The 25259-nt window shown below is 37.1% G+C and overlaps 1 protein-coding gene across 20 annotated transcripts in view; it reads left to right on the top strand.

Moving 5' to 3' along the window:
- Window positions 1-25259, top strand: part of Lingo2 (leucine rich repeat and Ig domain containing 2) — a 1194974-nt gene that overhangs the window by 334459 nt on the left and 835256 nt on the right. The window contains exon 1 of one of the 20 annotated variants that reach the window (XM_052716819.1): window positions 10139-10162. The exons of 18 other annotated variants lie outside the window; for them this stretch is intronic. The gene's annotated coding sequence lies outside the window, so the exon portion shown is untranslated. Of the gene's footprint in view, window positions 1-10138; window positions 10163-24786; window positions 24811-25259 lie in introns of those variants that run through there. One more of the 20 variants, XM_052716820.1, reaches the window with a different exon arrangement.

Genomic DNA, 25259 nt, shown 5'->3' on the forward strand with positions numbered 1-25259 from the left:
TGGGGGACCCTGAGAAATTAGAATAATTGTTAAGTCTTGGTTGAAGCATTTCTTGAGGCTGGACCATCTCAGCCAGCAGACTTGAAGCTGTTTTGGGTGCAGAATTCTGAGGAGACTAACAGAGGCATTTTGATGGTGGATCACCTGGGCCATCCATTTTTATTGGTGTCTGGTCCTCTTGCTCTGAAAATACATAAAATTTATAGGTAACATATATATCTGTATTAATATGAGTCTAGACTGTGGTACACAAGTTAGCCAAAGATGATTTTTTCATTTATGTTTGAGCAGGTAAAATATATGTTATATAAAATATATGTAGTTTTTCTAGGTTTATTTTTTTATGTCTGTAGCCAGAATTTTCAGGGGATCTTCCCCAATGAAGCTTGATCCATCTCAACCTGGAATGAACCCACAACCTCTAATTTCCTGTAGAAATAAAAGCATAACTTCTTCAAAGTCAAAGTAACACATCTATTGACTTCCATTATAAAGTTAAAATATATCAATTGGTTTAATCCAATTATCTTAGCAGCTATCATTCCTTCATCAGCAATCAGAAAATTCAAAGACAACATAATAACATATAGGATCCAGACTCTCTGTGTATTTTGCATCTTTATGTGACTTGTTTTCCTTTATATTACTTTATTATTTCTTTAAAGACTTTATTTTTAAATTATTTTTATGACTGTCTGTATCATTTATATTTTCTTTCCCAAGCCCTATGTACATTTTTAAACACATTGTAACCAGTTAAGAGATTGCTGAATTGTTTGTTTTGTTTTTTTGTTTGTTTGTTTTTTTCTGTTTCTAATCTGAATCTGTCTTTACTGAATATCTGTAATCTTTTCAGTCTGCATGAGAAAAAACTTAAACATGCCGTGCAGCTTACTTCAATTCATGGTGTGCTGGCAGGGGCTCACTCCAGCCATACTCCTGCTGGTGGCTCAAGCCTACAGACAGCAACTGGGAGATATGTCTCTGTACTGCAGCCAGGATGAGAGGCACGAGACTAGGAAGTTACATTTGGCTCCATTTTTGCGTGTTTAGAACCTTTTTAAATTTCTTTCAATTCTTATGTGGATGTAGGTGCCATTTGTAGGCAGACTTTTCTGTCCCACCAGGCAATCCCAAATAACCACACAGAAACTTTATGTTAATTATAAATGCTTAGCCAGTAGCTTAGACTTGTTTTTAACTAACTTAAATTACCCCATTTCTATTAATCTATGTGCTGCCCTGAGGCTTGTTTACCTGATCTATGAACTTCCTAAGTTGTATTTTTTGCATTTGGTTCTCAACTTCTCAGACTCAGCCCTTCTTCTTCCCAGCATTCTCTCTGTCCCCAAAATCCTGCCTACCAATCAGCCAATCAGCTTTTTATTAAGAAGGAAAACAGCATATTTTCAGTGTATAGAAGGATTATTTCACAGTATGGTATTGCATACTTATGCTTCTAATCCTCAGGTGAACATTAAGGTGGTTAACAGTTTGCTTCTCATATAGTATTATAAGAATGCATGCTAACACATTGACAATATATAGCTGTTGTTGTCACAGGTTATGTTATTAACATCTGTTAGAACCCAGGCACATTAAAGACTTTCAGCCCCATAGAGGTGATAGGAATTGAGGAATGTTTTTGTTGTTAGATTGATGGTATCACCATGATCTCATTTTGGACATCTCTTTTCTCCCTAGTCCTAATGATGTCATTAAAAGGATCTAGATAAGATGTATAATATATGGTAGAAGATGGAATAAGTTTATGAAAGAATCAAGTGTACCTTCTAGATCAGAGGTTCTCAATCTTCCTAATGCTGTGACACTTTAATACAGTTCCTCATGTTGTGGTGGCCCCAACCATAAAATTATTTCATTGCTATATCATAACTATAATTTGCTACTTATGAATCATAATATAAATATTTAATAGGCAGGATATCTGATATGTGACCCCCAATTGGGTCACAACCTACATGTTGAGAAACATTGTCTAGAATATGACCAGGCAATGGCCAGAGCCATCCCAGTTCTGCTGTGCATTCACAACAAGCTTTATGCTCTTTTTCTGAAGGATTTCTATAACAAGCAGCCTTTTTTGGGAGTACTTTGTTCTGTGCAGATGACTGATAGGTCTACTTTGATTGTCTGTTAAGGAAGGAATGATTGTTGATGCTCTGTATGCTGTGCATATGTGTTGCTCTGATTGGTTAATAAATAAAATACTGATTGGCCAGTAGCCAGGCAGGAAGTATAGGCAGGATAAGCACAGATGAGAATTCTGGGAATAGAGAGGCTGAGTCAGTAGACACCAGCCCACCATCCAGGGAGCAGCAAGTAAGAGCACACAGGTAAAGCCACAGAACACATGGCAACATATAGATTAACAGAAATGGGCTGAGTTTAAGTGTAAGAGCTAGTCCATGGTAGGCTTGAGCTAATGGCCAAGCAGTTTTAATCAATATAAGTCTCTGTGTGTTTACTTTGTTCTGAGCAGCTGCAGGACCAGGCAGGACACAGGAAAACATCTAATAGTACCTTTGTTCTTCATCAATGAGCTTCATGGTTTGGGGCTCCTGGAGTCAGGTTTAGATATTAACCTATTGAGGATCTTGCAGGAAGTTCAGCATGTCATGTTACCCTCTGGGGCACAGATAAGACATAAGTCACATTCTTCTGATTAGTATTCAAAAATGTCCTACTGATACATTGTTTTTGTGTTATAGAGTGTTGACCATGAGGAAGGGGTTCAGTTCTACTGTCTTCCAAGCCTGCTAATATCTAAGGAACTACCTAACAAGAGTAGGTCACAATCACTCAACTTATCCCACAAAATTGGAGCATTCCCTCATACTACCTAGCTCAGTCACACTTTATATCCTCCCACAGAGCACCTACAAGAATGGAGTTTAAGAATAGCATGAAGGCACAGATCAGAAAATAATGTATGAAAAAATCTATTTTTAATAAAAGAAACAAAGGTAAAAAATATCAAGAAGGGCAGGAAATGCTTTGGGTATAAATCAGATACAAGGCTCTTGGATTGACAGCAGGATGCCAGTACCTCAAAAACCTTACTTTAAAATGCATTTATCTAAATAAGGAAGGAACTTAATTAATGAGTTTATTTATGTAATTATAAAGAGATTAGTGTGGTATCCTTGCTCTTTTCCAGGGGGTGAATTGTGCAAAAAAAAAAAAAAAAGTATTTACTGAAAGTATACTCATTATCTTGTATGTTATGCACAATCTCATTCAAACTACTAATTGGTAAAATTCTTGTTCATCTCATTTACTCTCTATTTGTCTAAATAATCAGTAATTCTACATATCTGCTTAAATGTTAGCTTCTTGCCTTTTCTGAATAACCTATTTAAATGTTCAATTCCCAACCTATTCCCCCAACTTTCTTATTTTTATATTTTCCTTTATCTGTCCATTGGTCCTTGCTGATTTAAAACACAAACTTCAGAGAAGAAGGGGTATCTGGAGTAAGCTGATTTGTTGAACCATTTCAGACACTAGCCAGAAAATGCATGGGATCGTTCCTGGCCAAAGTTCCTACAATCTTAGCAGCAGGTCCAAAGGCTATTTTTAATAAACTTTGGGGAAGAAAATCACAGCAATCTACACAGGACACAGACAAGAAGCAGCCACGGGATTATGTAAATGGGAGCGCTTTAGGATAGAAAGACAGTCCATGAGAAGCAGTAATTGCTTCTGAGGAGACTGGGGTTAGCAGGCCAGAAAGTTGATATAACACCAGTGCTGGGGGGCTGGATGGTGTGTGGCTGTGATGGAATTTAAATCAATGCTTCAATATAAATAGACATCTTGTTGGCTTCACAAGCAGCTGCTAACTGATTGATTATTTTATCACTTCCGCATCCCACCTTTAAATATCTGTAATTAAATTCTAGGCATCTCAGATGTTTTCTTCTTGCATTACTGCTTTCTCCTACATTGTGCACTTTACTGATTCTCTTGTTGACTTCTGATAGTAGAATGTAAAATCTTTGAGAAAAGGAACTTTAATTTATTTTTGATAATTTCATACATATATATAACATCATATTCATATCCATTGCCCCCTCCCTCCATCTAGCTCCCTTACACTACCTTTCTTCAATATTTTTCCCTTCCTCCTTTTAACTTCAGGTCTTTCTTTTTATAATAAACCACTGAATTCAGTTAGTATTTCCCACATGAATGTGTGTATGTGGGGGAGGGGGTTGTGGGGGGCTGGTGTTTCCCCCAAAGAAAAGTGACTCTCCATCCCTCAGCACCTGTCATCTACCATTATCCCCTCAACTAGGGTGTGCCATCAGGGGCCATTCCACCCTCCGTGCTGGCACTTTCAACTCTGATTTTATATCTGTCTTGTGCATAAAAGCACAGCTGCTGTGAGTTCAAGCTTATAAAAGCTTTGTCATGCCTGAGGCCAGCCTTTCACATCATTTCTTCTCATTCTCTGGTTCATACATTCTTTTCACCTCTTCTTCTGCTTTGTTCTCTGAGCGTTGTGGGTGGGAGTGGGTTGATATAAATGTTTCATCTATTTGTGAGCACTCACAGTTGCATATTCTCAGCATTTTGGACAGTTATGAGTTTCTGTGTTAACTGCGCAATAAGAAGTTTCTTAGACCAGGCATGAAAAAAGTCCAAATCTGTGAGTATAAGCATAAATACCTAGAAAGGAGGTTACCAATGTGACCTTTTAGAAAACATCAATAGGCTTCCTTTACCATAGATTTTTACTATGTTTATAATACGAGGAATAAATTCCCTCCTGTGGAGCAGGCCTCAAATCCATTCAAGAGAGCAGTTGATTGCCTCCATTAATAATCTTGCCACTGCTGTAAGTGGGTACATCCTTCCTGGCAGGTCATTATTGTGGGGTACAGGAACCAGCACTGGATAAGACCCTTGATATCATTTATCCCCCAGCAGACTGCCTTGTGCTTTCCAGCCCTGTGAAAGCTCATCAGCAGGGAGTTTCCTGGTCAGTTCAAGACTGATCTCTCTATGTCCTGTACCAAAATGTGTAGTGCCTCCAGCAACAGGGTCTAATGATCTAGTTATGATCATAACTTTTAGTAAAACAAAAGTACTGGCAATAACCTATCTCGTTTCTGGTGCCTTTTGGGCCTTCCTGATCAAAAATTCATAGGGTGGTTACCTGTGCCTATCACTTGGATTTTTATTTAATAATGCATGTCTTCTGGGAACACCATTATTTGCCTGCATTGGTTAATGAATTAAAAATACAAACAGCAGAGTCACCAAAACGCTTTAATATTCCATTAAGGAATGACAACAAAGCAGCCTCTTTGTGGATTAGTTTGATTAAAAAAAAAAAAAAAACGTCCAAATTCGAATTCTTGATTTCTCTCCTTGTATTCTTTGTCTGTCTATAATTTGTGGTTACTAGCCTGTCTGTAGTCAGTGTGTTGTGTATGTCTAATCCGTCTGTCCCTGTTGCTTGTGTTTGGATGTCTGAATCTGTGCCTCTGCCTGACAAAGGTTTTACTCTGTATTTATTAAATGTCACAGAATATATGGCATGGGAAAGGAACAAGGAATGTTTTATAGAGAAATTTAACAGAGATTTACAAGGGAAGAAGTTACTTTACTGACTCCATCTGACCCACAATAGCATTTAAAACTCCTAACAGATGCTATCAACTTATATCAGCATGTTGCCTCCAACATTTATGGGATATTTGTTTAAAGGTTGCTTTCAACCTGTTGGCTGTTTTCAGAAAATGATTACCAGTATGTGCACATATTATTCTGAGTCTGGGCATGGGAGAGGACATAACATGATTAAAACTATGCATTTATCTTATGCTATAAAAGATGATTGCGCCGGGCGGTGGTGGCGCACGCCTTTAATCCCAGCACTCGGGAGGCAGAGGCAGGGGGATCTCTGTGAGTTCGAGGCCAGCCTGGGCTACCAAGTGAGTTCCAGGAAAGGCACAAAGATACACAGAGAAACCCTGTCTTGAAAAACCAAAAAAAAAAAAAAAAAAAAAAAAGATGATTGCAAGGGAAATTCAAGGAACAGTAAGGTTGCTTATATTGTTCTTTTAAACAGGTTAAACTTAGGCTGAGTACCCAATGGTACAGCAGGATAAGTAGATAGTCCCAAATTATCTCAAGGCATATTATTAACCATGCTGTAAGGTCCACCAAAAGTTTATTCTCTAAGGTCAAAAGATATATGTAGAAAAATGTATTACTGCATCAATCCATATGAGATACCTATGTTCAACTTTATTGTAGTTATTAATTATAATTGAATTAACTTATGAACTAATAGGACTTTATAAGGATTCTATGTACATCCTTAGTTTTGTTTAACTCACTCTCCACCCTCATTTCCCTGACTCCCTGTCCTCATTCCTACTTAAACTTAAGATCTTAGCATTCCCTCCAGTATGTTCTTTCTTATCACATGCATGCCATTTCATTTTGTTTATAGTGGAGTTTCAAGACAATTAGTCACAATATAGCTTCTTCATAAACACTTTATTTTGTTAATAATTCTCCTGTCCCCTTGTTTGTCCATTTATGTCATTCCAAAACATGCTCCTACATAGATACACCACCAGCACTATACACCTGAATCTTCCCTTTCAAGTTTAGTACCTTCTATAATATACTACTCCCCTAAGTATACACTCACTGGCCTGTTACTAGTTTACTGATTTTGAAATTTACTCCAGTATAAATACATAAAACTCAAGCTATGAAGCTAGCATTGACATATGAGCAAGAACATGCTGTATTTGTCTTTGGGGTCTTGGGTAACATCACTAAATATAATTTTTCTTGTTCCATCCATTTACTTTCAAATTTCATGATTTTATTTTTCTATATAGCTTAATAATATTCTACTGTGTATGTATGTACCACATATTCATTATCCATTTTCCAGCTGATGCATGTCTAGGTAGAACCATTTTCTAGCTACTTTGAAAAGAATAGCAATGAACGCTGATGACTAAGTAGCTCTGAAGTAAGATACAAAGTCCTTGATGATTGGTCCGAGGAAGAGAGGTTTGCATCGTCATTTTTTCTCTTGGTTCAGTTTTCCTGGGCTGAATAACACAATTGACTAGAGTGAGTAACGAATTCAGTTCAAGGAAGTCCGCAGAGACACTGTTGTCAGAGAATGGTTTAATTTTGTGGTGGTGGTGTGGGAATGAAAATAGAAGACATGTTGCAGATTTTGGAGGAAGAACTTCAAATTGCTGGTAATAGTTGAGGAGTAGATGTTGAAGTGAAAGAAAGGAGTAAAACGAGGCCATCAGATGCTTAGTTTGAATAAGTAGGAGAGTAATAATAACACTATGATTGCATTTAGAAATTATTTAAGATTCATAAATGTTTTTATGTGGCAACATATATGCCAATATTTACTATAATCAAATTTTAAATTGGGAAATACTAGAAATACATATTTAATTAGAAATATGGATAGTATATAGTAGACATCATATTGTATAAAAACTATTAATGCTTTCTTTATACATAGCTGTTTTATATGTTTCATCATACCTCTAACGTCTGTTCTAATAGAAGGTAGTTGAATTCTCACATCTTCTGTGTTCCATCTTTTCTGTATCTCTTAGAAATGTTACAGGTTCACTTGAATAAAATGGGAGTGATGGCAAATAATGTCTTATAGTAGTGATGACAATGGCTTTGACCTGTGGTCCCCTGAATCCCTTAGCCATATATAATTATCTCTTACTTTAAGCAGTGGATGATACTCCAAACATTTGTTCTACCATTCTCACTTTGCTTCTCCTCTCTAGGTGGCTAGTAGCTTTATGCAACTCTCCTTGTTCCTCTCCCAAAGACAAACTGTCTATCTAGAAAATTATACTAAATTCAGACATGATTGGAGCATCCACATTACCCTTCTGAAACCTCAGGGCATGTCTTGGAAGATTAGGAGTAAAAAATGGAAGAGTCATAGAATGAGAAGATGTATACCAAAAGGACATGTTTTTGGCATGGTATGTCCATTATGCAAATGAACTCATAGCAGTTGTATCTTCAAAAGATCTGCACAAGATTCAGCCCATCAACATCAGGAAGTCCCACCCCTCCTTGAGGGTCTATTGGCAACTAAAGGTTGTTGAGTGAAGGGTGGCATTTTTTATGGTGATTTCACCATTAACAAGTTGTCTTTGAACCAGCAAATATTCTCCCATTCTAGGCTATGGAAGCTGCTCTAATTAAACTCAGTGAGTCATACACAGAAAGACTTGGAAGTAGGAGGGCAGGAAAGGGTTTCAGTGAGAGACTAAAGAGGACAAGAGAGGGAAACAGGAGGTGAGCATGGCTGAAATGTATTATAGACCTGGATAAAACTGTCAAAGAATAAAGATACCTGACAGAAAGTAAAATTACACAAAATTCAGATATAAATCTGGATAATTTTTTCTGGAAATGTCACATGCATATCTTCTCTCCTTTCATCTCCCACTCCTCTGTGGTCAAATAAGTTCTTGACCTTAGATCTTGGTTTTTCTACCTCATTCTTTTCTGACATTTTGTGAGTGAAAGAAAATGTTCCAGGGGACCAAAGGAAGAATTTCCACAGACTGTAAACTAGATTCTCAGCATGGAATCTAGTGTGCACTGCGCCCCTGCACATCTTCTGTTATGCTAACAGCATTTTAATAGTTTCTTCTATATGTGGAATCAGTCCTGTTGTGGGAGGGTAGACTAGGAACTATGAAATGTTATTAACCATGAAATGAAACCACATATTCAGATATTTGCTTCTGTTTTTGGCAGATGGAATGCTGTGTGCACTTAGATGTATGACATTCTAATATTTAGTCCCTTGAGAAAGCATCCTTTTATGTCCTAGCTCTGGGCTTGAACAAACAGAATACACATTGCGTGGAAAAGAAGAGAGAGAGATATTTATGGAGGCTGATCTTATAGTTCAAACGCATACTCACAAATACAGGTATAGAGAACACACTTTTCTCTTAAAGGATAACATTGGCTTGTAATGGAGATCTGGTCTGTAGGGATTAAACTACAGAACTCTACAAACTTTCTCAGTGTTAAAGTACTGCTTCACAGGTTGTGTTTTTTCTGCTTATCAAATAGAACAGCTATGTGGGAGGAGAGTCCTTTCACTTAGAATGATGAGAAATTTTACCCAGATTTAATTTGTTTTCTAAGAACTGAAACTTGCTCATAAAAAGGTATAAGGTAGGAATAGTTGAGAAAATAAAGTATTAGAATAATATGTTACTTAATATGAAGTGAAAACAACTTAGATTTTCTGGGAATGTGCATGCAATAAACAACCGCCCTGTGCTAGGAGTCAGTGCTCATGGCTTTTTGTTTTTCTGTTTATTAGTTTCATTTACTTTGCAGATGCTTTGTTCGTTTTAGTCCCTTTCACTGAGACACTGTCTCACTATGTAGCATGGCCTATTCTTGAGCTCATGATCCTCCTGACTCAACCTACTGAGATTGTAGGTGTAGCCCATCATAAACAGGCTTCTTTATGAATTTCTCTTTTGGTATCCTGCTTGGTGTACATGGGTCATCTTCTGAGTAAGAGAGGACATCTTGGAATTAGGGATATAGCTCGCGGTAGGGTCTTTTCCCAGCCTGTGTTAAGAACTTGTGTTTCATGTGTTTGCTACAATGACGAGGGGTTGTGGGGAAAGAAAGAGAGGTTAGAAGGGAGAAAGAGTGGGAGAGTGGGAGGCAGGAGGCAGGAAGGAGCAGGAAAGGAGGGGGTGTGGAGAGAGAGAGAGAGAGAGAGAGAGAGAGAGAGAGAGAGAGAGAGAGAGAGAGAGAGAGAGAGAGAACTTTTATGTAGAGCATTGTTCAGCCACTTAGTAATTTGTTCATCTCAACACTTGCTGCCTTTCAGCAATATTCCTGGTCTGGAGGGACTACAGTGAAACCACAGATAGTTGCTGCCATCAGAGAGATCATGAGCTGATAGAGAAGCCAGGGAGGTTAGCGAAGCACAGAGGAGATGGTGGTGACAGCAGAAATAGAACAAGGGAGGCGATGAAAACCGCGGATGGCAAAAGTAAAGAGGATGCTCTGCACAGGAACTGATAACATTCACCTCTGGCTTAAAGCATTGGCAAAGTTTTATCAGGTAAGAAAGGAACACCTGGAAAAGCCAAGAAAAGAAAGTTCAGGTTAGAAATGATACTGACACGCATTAGCAAGATAGGAAAAACAGACTTTGTATGTTAAACCCGGGAGCTTGGCATCAGTCCCATTTCCATAGTCATAAAGACCTTAAATAATCAAATGTTTATTATATGTTTACCAAAGCCATTATGATAACAAGTAATCATTAAGTTGTATCTTTTTTGTCATACAAGACTCATAATGTTTTTCCTAGTAAGAAAACTGAATTGCAATTCTGTAAAATAAGGATATTGGGGAGCTCACTGCTTTAACATCCATTTGATAATATCAAGCACTAAGCACGTCATGCCAGGAAAGACAGCATGCTAACATTCCTGGCAGGAATAGCCCTGACAGAAATTTTAATGATTGCTGTGAGGTTTGATTCTTGTTTTGAAGCAAATTACACACACACACACACACACACACACACACACACACACACACACACACACGTACGTATGTCTGTTCTCACAGAAGGCAAAGGATCAGATATATATCCACTTTGTTCTCCTAACTCCCCACCATGTGCCCTGTTTGCAATTGTCTGGTTATGCTTCATCTTATTACTTTCTTTCTTCCATTATTCAATCATTATTCATTTATTCATTTAGAAACAACACTCATCAATCATATATTTATTCATTAGGGACCACTGACAAAACAGTGACCAAATCAGACATATTTTCGTACTTCCTTTAACTGGTTTCAACTGGAAGCCAGAAAAGTTGCTAGATTCACCTGTACTGAACCACTATTCCCCAAGTGGAAAAAAATGATTTCAATATTCATGTTGGGTGGAAAAAAATAACTACAATAAACAAAATTCCAAGTTGTCATGACTAGTTATTACCCAGAGAAACAGGGAGGAAGCCAGAAGAACCCCAGAGTACAACAAGGTCTCTGATCTCTGACTTCCTTAGATTGCAAATGTCTTTCATTCCAGCTGCTGTTTGTTATTAGGGCCTTGGGCAGCAAACTTCCCAAAATGCTTCCGATGCTTTGATCAGGGTTGGGTTTAGAAACTTGACATCAGCTTGTAAATACATAGAACTATGATATCAAATTTCTACACATTATTCTAAAATAGATGCATAGCAACATTTAAATGTTCCTGGAATCACTATGGAAATTTAATAGTTACTATAGCAACCAACTCTAAACTTTCACAAAATATATACTTTTAAATGTCTTGGGAATGTATGAACGCAATGAATCAGTATTGAAAGAGTCTTTGCTTCTCTGCTCAGTATTTCTTATTTGTTGCAAGTAGCTCCAACTGTTTATTAAAAATAACTATGAAGCATTTTGCTGATTATCTTTCAAATTTAAATTTCTTTCTGATGAAGATTCAATCTTGCTACTGTTGAAATATGTCTCTTAATCTATTCAACCAATTAGACACTCATCTATGCTAGCCTTAATACTGGGGTTGGCATGTCAAAGAATACAGAATAAATTTAAAAAGAAAAGTTTCTACAAAGAGCTTATACCTTCAGGCTTGACCATCATAAAATGAGTTATTAAGTATAAAACACACTTGAGGGACACAGTGGACTCAGATCAGAGAAGTATAGAGCAGCAATCAGAAGGGTAGAGGGAATGTGAGGGTTATTTTATCTGTCCCTATCTGCCAGTATCAATATTTTTGTCTAAAAAGTACAAGGACTTTTCTGTTTTCAATATATATTTTGAAAAGACACATTTTAATAATCTCTAAACTCTGGCAAAACACAGAAAACTGTAAGCAGTTGAGAACGTTCAATATCTCCTAGACATCTTACAATGATGGACTTACATTTATAATGATTTACTGGGACAAAGAATGCAAAGCATTTTCCTTGAACATTTCAGAACAAATCTTGTATAAATACTATTTACAATCTCAGTTTTTTTCTTATTTATTTCTCAGACTAAAGTTTCTTTGATTGTTATATTTTTAACTGCAGTAGGTGATTGTCAAGGTTATAAAACTTAACTCCCAGTGGCTAGCCACTAAGTCATAGCTTATGATCAAAAGGAAAGATTGTCTATAGCATGTCCAAGGAACTCTGGGATTACAGGGTAGATCACGGACATAGTATTTACATTATTGTCTTATGAAAAAAACTGTTCAGAAAACTATGGGAACTAAGATTAATCTTAGATCTTAGAATTAAGAACCTATGTGCAACTATCAGTTGAAGATAACTTCTGGGTTCTAGGTTAAGGATGAGGGCTTGTTTCCAATTTTCTTCGCAGTGCTATGACCATTGGTTATACAATCAACTCTTGACAGTAGGCCCCATACCTAGCAGCATATGGCTAACAAAAATGCATTCAATGGCATTTTTTCATTTTTGGAGGGGGGAAGGGAGAGAGTTGTAATCACATACACACACACACACACAAAAAAAAAAAAAACATGGTATATGGCAATAGACTAGGGACTCTCTGTATTGAAGGATGCATAATTAATTTATTACAAAGATTTAATAGAACATTCCTGGCACTCTAGTTCAGAGTGCAGCTATAATGTCATATTCCATTTGTGCTTTGGAAGAAAAAGTCTGGGTTCCCTGCAGCATTAGTTATAAACACAAAAAACAAAAGTTGTAGTGGTTTGAAAGAGAAAGCTCTCCCCACCCCAGCCTCACATGGTTGAATACTTATTCCCCAGTGGGTAGAACTATTTGAGAGAGGTTAGGAAGTGTGGCCTTATGGGGGGAAGTATGTCATTAGGGGTGGTTTTGTAGGTTTCAAAGATTTGCACCATTCTCAGCCTGCAGCTGTCTGCATTATGTTTATGGATCAAGATATGAAATCTCAGCTATTCTTTTCCCCTGCCATAATGGATTCTAACCCTCTGAAACCATAAGCTAAATAAAACACTTTCTTTTATTAGTTGCCTTGGTCAGTGTGTTTTATCATAGCAATGGAAAAGTAGCTAAGACAGATGCCCATGCTTGTAGATGTCCAAACTTTTCACATTTAAGAATCAGCACATCCCCTGCTCATTCCTTCCCTTTAGTGTTGAAATATGGGTTCCTTCAACTACCTATTGCCCAAAGAATTGTAATGCAGCATCCTATACCTCAAAGTCTATATGATAGGTACTGTCTTGGTTGCTGTTCTGTTGCTGTCAAGAGAACCCATAACCAAGGTGATTTAAAACAAAGCATTTAATTTGGTCCTAACAGTTCCATGGAGTTAGACCCTGACCATCATAGCAGGGGGTATGGCAGCAGGAAGGCAGGCATGGTGTTTGAGTAGTGGTTAAGAGCTTACATCTGATCCACAGACACAAGACAGACAGAGCACAAATACCTGGGAATGGCATGAGTTTTGAAACCTCCATGCCCACCTCCAGTGACACACCTCCTCCAAGAAGGCCACACTCCCTAATCCTTACAAAGGAGCTTGACCAACTTTTGAGCAAACATTCAAATATATAGGCTTATGGGGGCCATTATCATTAAAATCAACACAACTACCCTAAACAAAAAAATGAGTAATTTTGTGATTAGGATACAGCACAAGCTTGACTCTAGTGGTGCCTTTTGCTTATTTATAATTCTGAGTAGATGCAGGTGAGTAAAGGCAGGGGATTATTAAAGTAACGTGGATGACTCAGCATTCGAGTGTACAAGAGATGATTTTTTTTAAATAATCAGAGTAGGATTAAACTTGTGGTTTTGAGCAATGTGAAGTCTTAATCCCTAAAAGGTTGTTCGAGAATGAATAAGTGTTCATATTCTGCTAAGTCATCTTCCCAGTGTAGATAAGAAAAGTTCTGTGTTTCAGCAGAACATGGAAGATGAAATGCATACTTGACTAAATGTCATTTTTCTCTCCAACAGCACAACAATTATTGAACTGAGTTGAATCCTTGGTCTGATTCCCATATAAATTTTCTATTGTCTTTAAGTTTCATAAGAAATATAAGTTGGACATAGGGTATGAGACATTTATAACAAGCTATAAAAACATGTACAAGTAACAAAGTCATCAGTAATGAAATATTAACTGCTAGAAACTATATATTTGTTTTTTATTATACCAGATAAATATGAAAGAAAATGCTAATAAGAATGAGGTTCCTTTTTAATACCTTGACAGCTCCAACTGCTTTCTGTATTGATATTAATTTACCACTAAGTTGAAAGTAATTTGCTAAAATCAAATTTAAAATATCTAAAAGGTTTTCACTTAACATTATCAAGTCAAAAGAATTCTAAAATTAAAGTTGGGGAGAAAAAAAACTACATTTACATAGTATAATGCAAGTTGGAAGAAAATGCCTTAAAACACCCCCACTTTAACTTTATATTCTCCTCTCTAATATTATATTTGTTTAAATGTATTTTTTATCCAATCAATGTAGAACAATGTAAAATAATAAATAAAAAATTAAAGTTAACATCAATGTTAGCCACAAATCTAAATATTTGTTTATTCAGACAAACAGAAACGTCCTGAAGAGGTTCCTTAATGAGGAATTACTGAAGGAAAGATACCAGGACAACAATTGACATACCGTATTGATATTGTTTCTTTCTTATTTTTTCTCCTTGTATAGCCAGCTAGACATCTATCTAGATAGACCATCAATTATTGCTTACAGATTCTCTTTCTCTCTCTCTCTCTCTCTCTCTCTCTCTCTCTCTCTCTCTCTCTCTCTCTCTCTCTCGATGGAATCTCACTATACATCCCAGGGTGGCCTTGAACTTATTACATAGCGTATGTAGTCATATGCTTAGCACAAGAGGGAGTATAGGTATAAGCCATATGTGACCAAATTCAGTTCTGCTACCACTATTATTCTCAGAATTTACTACTCCCTTGAAGGAATCCACATTTAACACTTCTATGTTTCAGTTTAGAGTTCTGATGGACATTTATGACTCGTGTTGATAGATTCCAAACCAAGACTGCACACTTGCTATGAACAACCAGGTTATAATGTCCTTAAAAGTTAAAAATGAAGTACAAAGAGAGAAAATGGGGATAATAGATAGTCTGAATATTTGATACCTTGTGTCGCAGCATGAATGTGTTTGGTACCATGCTACGTGTGCTTTGTCTGTTGAAATTTCTTGTTCGGTTTGTTTTTGCTTAATCCATATTATCCTGACTGACAATAATCTTTCTACATTCCTCTCTTTTTCTAGGGAATTTAAAATTCCCTGTCGGATTGCTGCATATGTACTCAGTGGGAAATTGATAATTACCACATGTAAATAAATGTATTATGTAGCTATTTCCAATGTTTGGGTTAAATTTAATCACTAAACAGTGAGTTCCATTCTCATTCTTTATTAATAGGGTTTAAGGAGGCATTGGATTTCTGCAATTTGCTGAATGATTAATATACTACAAGAAACCCAGCATTACTCATTTCTTGACAGAAACATCACTGCTAAAAGTCCACAGTGGTCAAGACTTCCCACACTTCTCATGTTCACTCTCTGTTGTCCATACATTTTACCAATGGTGTGTGTGTGTGTGTGTGTGTGTGTGTGTGTGTGTGTGTGTGTGTGTGTGTGTTTGTGTGTGTATGTGTGTCTGTTTGATTGTTTATGTGTGTATGTATGTCTGTGTGGATTTGTGTAAGTATGTATGTGTTTATATGTATATGCATAAATGGAGGTATGGGAGACATACTGGGATATTTATAACAGCATCATCTTTGAAAGGAGAAAGTAAGGAAGTAGGAAGTTTTTAAAACTCTGATGTCACTTGAAATTATAAATTCATTATATATCCAATTAGTTATACTAATATGTCTTTATTTAATCATTTTAGGGACTTACATTTTCTTACCTGGTCACTCATACAAGCCTATCAATCTTCCTGTTTGTAATCTTTATGTGTGTCTACACTGTACTTCAAGGAATGTCAAGAGTTTACTTCTTATAACAGCTGTATTCTGTTCAGTTCTTTCATTCAGAATCCCTTCTATGATTCTCATTTGCTGTAATAAAAAATGCATGCCTCTTAGCAGTGGTTACAAATCATACAAACTACTGTCAATCAAATTTTATGATTCATTCCCTTTGTTGTTATCCCCTACTTTGAGCCTACCCCACTAATCCTTTATTGTAATTATATCCAACAATCCCCTTGCTAGAAATGACATTCATGACTGCCCAGTCTTTCATCAGCCACAGAGACAATATTTATTTTCACATTTATTTCCCATAAATTAGCTCATTCATTGGTGCTTTTCTCATATCTATTGAAGACCTAATGTTTCATTCCCTCACCAACAGGTGTGTAGTACTTTCTAGAAAATACTTACTTTAGGAATAAAATAGTGGCATTCATCCTAGAATTGACAGAAGAATCTATCTTGTCAGACAGTTTTACTAGAGTTGGTTTTGAATGTATGCTCCAATTTTTACTTAATATATAGCATGCCTGATATGTCTAAACTATATATACAAGGCTTGCTGACCTCTTTGATTTCACATGCCTGGAAAAAGTCAGTGTGCAAATAAATTATTGTTTGATAAATCAAATGCTTTGTCCTAAATATGAAATGGTCAGTATTTAAACTTTATATTCATTCACATTTCTCTCTCCATTCCTCCCTCACTGTCTCTCTCCATCATCTCCTAACCCTCCCTCCTTTTGTCATTGGTCCTTTTCATCTCAATCATATTCAAGATGGCAAATCAATAATCACACACTGACCTGATTTCATAAAATGTTTATGTTATTTTATTCTTTAAACACTTACTTTAGAAACACAATCAGACTGCAAAATGACAAGGAAGGGACACTATTACATGGTTTAGTTGGACACAGAGCACATAGATAAGAACATTTATTTTCATTAATGCAAATCCAGGTTGCATTTTCCTTATATTTTAACTTTTATGGTATGGTATATATAATATATGTAATGTAGTCTAGCTTCATTTGGTGGAAGAGTTTAAAAGATACAGGAAAACTGAAGAGTTTCCTTTGTTAGCATCAAAACTGGGCACACATGTTTCTTTTATTCTAGGTTTTTATGGCATTGATTTATACAACCACCCTTTCTTTGTACCCAAGAATTGCTGCTAAAACTGTGTCAATAATTCTTAATGTCTTGATATTCTGTTTTATAATCTATAAATCTTTTTGCCTTATATTTATGACCAGTGGATTGGGAATGAAAACTCAAGTTTATGTACAATGAGTACATTATCTTGACAAACATAAAGAAGTAAATTAATACAGGTGTGATGGTTTGAAAGAAAATGGCCCCCAAAGGAGTGGCACTTTTAGGAGGTGTGGCCTTGTTGGAGGATGTATGTCCCTAGAGAGTGGGCCTTGATGTCTCTTTTGCTCAAGCTTCCCTCAGTGTGACTGTCAGTCAACTTCCTGTTGTCCACAAACCAAGATGTTGTACTCTCTGCTCCAACACCATATCTGCTTGCATACTGCCACAAGTGAACCTCTGAAACTGTAAGGAGTGCCCCCAGTTAAATGTTTTCTTTGAGTCACCATGGTCATGGTGTCTTTTTACATCAATAAAAACCCTAACTAAGACAGAAGTTGGTACCATAGACTTGGGTGTTACTGTGATGGGCCTGATCATGTGTTTATTTGAAGGAATTTGAACTTTGATACTTTGGGTTTGGAAAGCAGTGGGATGCTTTAAGCACTGCTCAATGGGCCATACTAGTAGGATCACAGAAGACAGTGAAGCTAAGTGTTATTTGAACTATTGGAGGCTCACTCAAGAGGTTTAAGAGGAGAATATTAGTATGTTGCCTAGAGATCATTCTTGTGATATTTTGTTGAAGAAAGTGGCTCCCTTTTGCCCTTGTCCAAACATTCTGCCTGACACTGACGTGAAGAATTTGAATTAATTCTGTTGGCAGAGGAAATCTCAAAACAGCCTAGTAGAGACTCTGTCATGTGGTTTTTAGTGGTAACTCTAATAAAGACTTATAATGAAAAGGAGCAAGCTGAGCAGGGTGAACTACAAAATGACAATTTTGAGGAGAAAAAGAGCACCAGTAAGTGGAATAGAGATAAAATCTGTGTTCAAGGAGATAAACATATTAACAAATGGAATAAAGGAAGTGGTAACCTCAGGGCAAGAACCCACCCAGCTACATTTCCAACTTCTGATAAGGAACTAAAGTAAAGCTTAGAGCCATGTATGGTGGGGCCCACCTTTAATGCCAGCACTGGGAAAGCAGACAGAGGCTGACAGATCTCTGAGTTTAAGGCCAGCCTGATCTATTGAGCAAGTTTCAGGACAGCCAAGTTCAGGCAGTGAAAGACAGAAAGTTGGTGAAGATCTAATTGAATGAGGGGGCCATGTTCCAGCCCCATTAAGCAGCAGAACTTGGCAGCTTTGGCCACATGGTTCTGACTATAGAGTTAAGGATAGAATCAATGGGTTATGGAATTTGTCTCTGTGCCTAAAGAAAGCTGCTTAGGCCAGGCATGTGTCAAGGGTGTCCCTAAATGGAGGTATAGTAGAGAGGTTATTGCATGAAGCTGTGAAGTTGAAACCTGGATTATCTTAGAGAACCCAATATGTTAGAGATGTTAGAGCCATGGGATATCTCCTAAGGAGACCTGTAATAGGGAATGGAACCATCCCAAGGGAAAGAAGTGTGTTATAGTGAACAAAGCTAAACAGAGTTGGAGATCTGAAGAGTGTTTTGACATCAGATATGGAACTACAGAGTTTGGAGTTTGCCCAGCTGGTTTTTGGTCTTACTTTTGTCCAGTACTTCCTCACTATGCTCCCTTCCCTGCATTTTGGAATGGTAATGTATATCCTGTGCCATTGCATGTTGGAAGTATGTCATCTGCTTTTTTATTTTGATTTTTACAGGGGGATTGCAGTTAAAAGATTGCCATGCATCTCAGAAGAGACTTTGGACTTTGAACTTTGAAATAAATTTGAGGCTGTTATACACTATGGGGACTTTTGAGGTTGGACTGAATGCAATTTTTGCATTATAATATGACTTTAAGACTTTGGGGGAAAGGGAGTGGAATGTAGTGACTTGAACAAAAATGCCCCCCAAAAGGAATGGCACTATTAGGAGGTGTGTCATTGTTAGAGGAAGTAACTTTGAGGTTTCTTTTGCTCAAGTTTTTCTCAGTGTGACTGTAAACTTCCTGTTCCTTGCAAGCCAAGATGTAGCACTCTCAGCTCCAGCACTACAACTGCCTGCATGCCACCATGCTCCCCATCATGATGATGATGGACTGAACCTCTGAAACTGTAAGTGAGCCCCAACTTTGTAAGAGTCACCATGGTCATGGTGTCTTTTCACAGCAATATACACCCTACCTAAGACAACAGGCTAGAGAGGAAAAAGCACAGTTCTCAGTTGTGAATCTAGAGTGTATACAGCAAAGACACTTAGAAACTAGGACGTTCCCAGATTCCCTTGAGTTATATATACAGTTTCAAACTCTAATGGGTTCTTTCTCCCCTACACCCTCCCTAGAGAACTACATTGTTTTTCATTCTCAAGTCTTCCACAATGGAGTTTGAAACATAGCTCTCAGATAAATTATCTGTGCATTATCCTTTATTAATGTGACTGTTAGTACAAACTTAACTAAAACCTGTATACATTGTGGATGAAACAATGCCTCTTTAGTTGAAGTTTGAAAAGGATAAAATTTCTTTGAAATACTTTTGGCATTGTGAAATACAAAGAGCATTAACTTTTTTTTAAAATATGAAATAGGTGATAGAACAAATTTGTTCATGAGATTATTGCTTTTAAAATTGAAAATTGAAATCACCCAATGAAGGAAAAATATTTTTAAACCCATCCTACATAATTATAGGAACATCCTCTGATGAATGATGCTTTATGCTTAGGGAAATGGGTATGTAGGGGCTGGCAAGATGGCTTAGTGGGTAAAGGTGCTTTCTATCAAGACTGATGACCCTAGCAAGTTCCATGTTCCATAGCCACATGGTGAAAGAAGAACATTCACTCAATTTGTCCTTAGACCTCTACATGCACCTGTTTTCTGTGTGTGTGTGTGTGTGTGTGTGTGTGTGTCTGTGTGTGTGTCTGTGTGTGTGTCTGTGTGTGTGTGTGTGTCTGTGTGTATGAAGATAGACCACCATATGCATACACTGCAATAAATAAATTTAAAGTGTTTGAGTATTTTTGTACAAAATGAAAATTAATGTGATTTTTATTTAATATTTCTAGGCTAGTCATTATTTTTGTCTAATATTAGCAGGAAATTAGACTCTTTTACATCCTGTCATGTAGGGTGTAATGGAACCCCATAAGCTGTTCATGCTCCTATAAATAAACCTTCATTCCCTGTAAGCAACACTGGTGGAACTCATTGAATCATCAAAAATAAAAAATAAATTAAAAATAAAAACAGGTGGAAAGGGAAATGAAATGAAAGTACAAGAGTGCTGTTTGGAAGTGGGAGGGGACAGAAGAGAGAAATGAGAGATAAATATGATTGAAACACATTATGTACTTACGTGGAAATTTCATAATAAACCCTATTATTGTTCATAATTAGCATACGATATAAAACCCCCTAAAACAAAAGGTCAGTCCAATTTAATATTGGGATTAGAGAAAAGGAGTACAAGAAAGGGGAGAGAAGAGAAATGACAGATGCCACTTTTAAAAACTCGAAACAAATTGTAATAAATAATAAATAATAAATGTGTCAATACCGAAAAATGTTTAAAATACATTTCTGATAGATATAATAAAATTCCTGTGCTGTTAATCGATACTTATCTACTTGAATGTTTGAAGAGATCCATATGTAGGTATAATTCAGTATGAGAAATTTAAAACCAAAATATATGAGAATTCTTCCTGATAGTCCTTGTGAATGAGCTTAGGACCCAGAAGAGGAAAGTCGTCCTCCGGGTGTTAACTCAGAATTGGGGCCAAATGAGGTGGGTATTAAGCCTTGAAGAAAATTCCAATGAGAGAAACTAGAAGGAACCAGGCAGTGGACTTGGGCTAGTGTACAAAATAAGCTGTCAGTAGAGATAGAGATGTTCTGAATGTTCAGGAAACAGCCAGGTCTACAATTAAGGTAGGATGATGGCTTTCAAATTCTTAATAAGAATGTTTTAAATTCTTAAAGAGTGCATATTAAATGCGACCCCTCCAAGGCAAAGGGAATATTGTGAAAATAGGGGCCAGACAGAATGTAAGAGCCAGGGCTGAGGAATGTGCTGAGAAAAGATATCTTCTGGACATGACAGGTTCTTTGTACTCATTAATTCACAGTTATGATCATCTGCAGAGGACCTGACCCAGATTGCACACTTCCACAGTTTATCCTCAATAGGGAAAGGGCCATGAGGCCATACACATCCTCAAGGATCTATGGCAGTTAATATTTGCTGGGGGAAGGGTGTCATTTTCTTTAGTCATGTAGTTGCCAATGCTTCAGTAAATAACCTCCTACCACTGCTTCCTCAAGAAGTTCTAATTAAACTCAGTGGATTATGCACAAAAAGAAGATCTGAAATTAAAATGGGGCACTTGTTGGAAGAAAGTTTTCATCACATGAGAAAGGGATGTGTAAAAATGACTAAAATTAATTATATTCATGTATTAAACTATCAAGGATTGAAAAGCAGAGAAAGTACATATCATGAAATTTTATTACATGATAATAACAAGTACTGCTGTGGGATATTAATTTAAGATGTGTTATATTCATTTATGCTGTGGAACACTTGTTTAGTGATACAAAGATGTGTTGCATTTTTTTATGTTGCATTTGTTTAACTCTGTGAAGCTGTGTTTCTTTGCCTGGCTAAAACACCTGATGCTCTAATAAAGATCTAAACAGCCAATAGCAAGGCTGTAAAAAGGGTAGATGGGCTGGCCAGGCAGACAGCATATCTTGAAGGAGAAATCTGGGAGGAAAGAAGGAGGAGCAAGAACAAGGAGATGAGTGAGAAAAGAAGGGGCCAGGCATCCAGCCACACAACCAGCCATGGAGTAACAGTCGGAGTAAGATTACAGAAGTAGGAAATGTAAAAAGTACACAGCTAAAAATAGAAGGGATAATTTAAGTTAGAAAAGCTGCCAAGAAATAAGCCAAGCTAAGGCCTGGCATTTATACGTAAGAAAAAGTCTCTGTATGCGATTATGTGGGAGCTGGGTGGTGGGCCCCCAAAAGAGGAAAAGAATAAAAATAGTAAAACAACCAACCGCAAAGCACAGATGAGCCTTTATGCATCAAGTTAGTATACTAAAGATGGACACCTTTAGGGAGCAGAGGTAAATTGGCAACACATGTCTGGTAGGAACTTTCTTGACAATTATTACCTTCTCTATCTTCTCTATTTCACTTTGACAATTTGAAACTTGTTGGCTAGAATCTTACCTTAATTCCCATGTCAGAGATTTCCATTTACTTCTACATTGCTGAATTTCAGCATCCCACCTGCACTCTTCTTTCTATTCTTTTAGTCAATTTATCATCCTTAGGTCTCAAAACTAAATTCTTCTCAACCATTTCTATCTGTGCTAACATTAACTCTGACCAAGAAAATTCACACATTTTGTAAACAGTGCCATCATATGTGGTAGATACTTTGAAAACATAGCAAGCTTCATTCATGGACATAGGAAAGAAAAAAAATGTTTACTTTTAAATGCAAGATACATTAGGACTTGTGGTAGATCAAGTATAAAGATGAATGAATTTAAATGAGCTAGTGACCATTTGGGACCAAATTAGGAAGAAACTTACTTTATAATATGAATATTAATATCGACAGCTGTCAAATGACAAGTGCCTGTCACAAAACGTATTTTAATGAATCATTTGTCTTAATAACAACACATTAATACTGGTTGTTTTTCATTTGATTTGGTTTGGTTTGGTTAAAGAGGGGAAAGTCACATCAAGGTAGCTCTGAAAACTAACCAATTCGATACTTGATATATACTGGTGGGTTCCTCTGAAATTAAGACTTTCCAATGCTGAAGGAAGTTTTTTAAACATAGGATGTACAAGGAAGGTGAAACAGGATATTTTAGGACAGGGTGTTTGTAAGGAAGTGATTCAACGGGATGCTCAATGGAAAGATAAAACACTCTATCCTGTCAGGGAAGCTCATTTAAACAGGAAGTAAACAATTCAAAATAATTTCAGGAACTCCCTGAAACTGACCTAATTCAATAGGCTTCTCTTTCCCCAAGAGTATAGCAGCATTAAAGACTACTGTGAGTTGCTTTCAGACAAGCTAGACTGCTAAGAAGTCTCAGACCAGTTTGAAAGAACAAAGATCCACTGAATTGCCTAGAAGAGAAAGAGACCAACCAAACAGCCTGGAAGAGCAAGGCTCAGGTCAACTGAGCTGTCTGACAGGGACGCTTTATAAAATGCTGAGCTGCCTGCAGACTGGGCAGTGTTTCTTGTTTCCAGATTTTGTAAACTGTTGCTTATGCTGGTGTGGAAATTTGATGGTGCAGCTGTCTTTGAATCATTTCTGCTCCTGTGAGTAACCCCTCACCTATATTCTTGTAAGCACACCCTCGCTTATATTCCTATATCTTAATGACACTCATTGGTTTACTAAATTAGATTTTGATGCTGCCTACACTTTGGTCTGTCATCAGTTCCCTGCATAGGGTGAGTGGATGTTTATCCATGTCTCCCAAGGAGCAGTGTTACCCTGTACCTAGGCTTAAGAGTCTAGCTCTTTTTCTCAATCTGTGGTAGATAACTGATAATGAACTGTGAAAAGTGGAGGTTGTGCTTGCTTTCAGTTTGGGCTTTATGATGGGGCCAAATTTCACAGTTGCCAGTAGTCACATTTAACAGAGGGCAGGGAAACACATGGTTTGGATATTGAGTAGCTTTTTCTGCCTTGGTAAAGGATGTCATTAACCAATTGCTCCAGTCTTCCCTGCTGAGCTTGGGTGCTGCCTCTTAAGTCTTTCTCTGTGTATTGCTCCAGGCAAGCACTGCTAATAAATCAGTTTTCACAATGTTGAAACTCATTTGCCATTCTGACACCAGATACTTGAAGTGCCACATGCTCTAGTACAAACTCAAAATGACATCCTTAATTCCTAGTCCCGAAGGATAGCCCTTCCTACTTCCACATCTGAAGCTAATTAACTCCTCAAACATTAGGTCACACTTGCTAAATTTGCTCTTATCATAAGTCTTCTAATTGGGCTTTTTCCTCTGTCCCTACAACTAACCACCCCCCCACACTTTTCACCCAAGGTCCTAGCAACAGATGTTCTTCATATGTGAAGTTCTGTTGTGTACCTGTTTGTACTGAGCTGAAATATTAATTTTGAGTTCTCCCTCTCTGTCCTTAGATGACAGAACCTAATAATTGTTGTCTTGTGTGTTTGTCAGCAGCTCTGGACCAGGGTTCTCTCCTTGTGAAACAAACTACCTTCATGTCTTAAAGTTCTGAGAAAGTGCTAGTATTAATATTTTGCATAAACATAATTTTGGTAGGGATTTCCAGAAACAGCTTTCTCTGATTAAAGTTGTATCAACTGTTTATCAGTTTGGTTTGTCTAGGGGTTCATCTGGGTTATGTGGTATTTTTGCAGGGGCTTCATACATGTAATATTTGAAGGATCTGTGGAACCCCACTGACCAACCACTCTGAAAGAGGTAACCCTTATCTGGCTTTGGGCTTTTTAATTGATAGGCTATGTTGTCTGGGAGAGGCTTTGTCTGATTTTCAATGAGTCACTCAATTAAAACATCATCTCTTCCCCTGTCTCTATCTCTCTCTGTCTCTCTGTGTGCGTGGTGTGTGTGTGTGTGTGTGTGTGTGTGTGTGTGTGTGTGTGTGTGTGTGTGCTTACTTTTCAATGTAGGCACTTCGTGCTATATACTTTCTTCAGGAAGGCTTTCATTGTGTCTCATTGATTTTATTATACTGTGTTTCATTTTTCTTGACTTTTAGGTATTTAAAAAATTCTTTTTAAAATAATCACTTTTATTAATGCTGATAATTTCATGCAATATATTCTGATCATATTCACCACCCAGTTCTTTCCCTTAACTTCTCTTAGAAACACCTCAGCCTGTCTGTCCCCAACTAATATTTTATCCAT

This window comes from Peromyscus californicus, unplaced genomic scaffold (assembly GCF_007827085.1).
Source record: "Peromyscus californicus insignis strain IS unplaced genomic scaffold, ASM782708v3 Scaffold_5__1_contigs__length_169319896, whole genome shotgun sequence".
NCBI classification, from domain to species: Eukaryota; Metazoa; Chordata; class Mammalia; order Rodentia; family Cricetidae; genus Peromyscus; species Peromyscus californicus.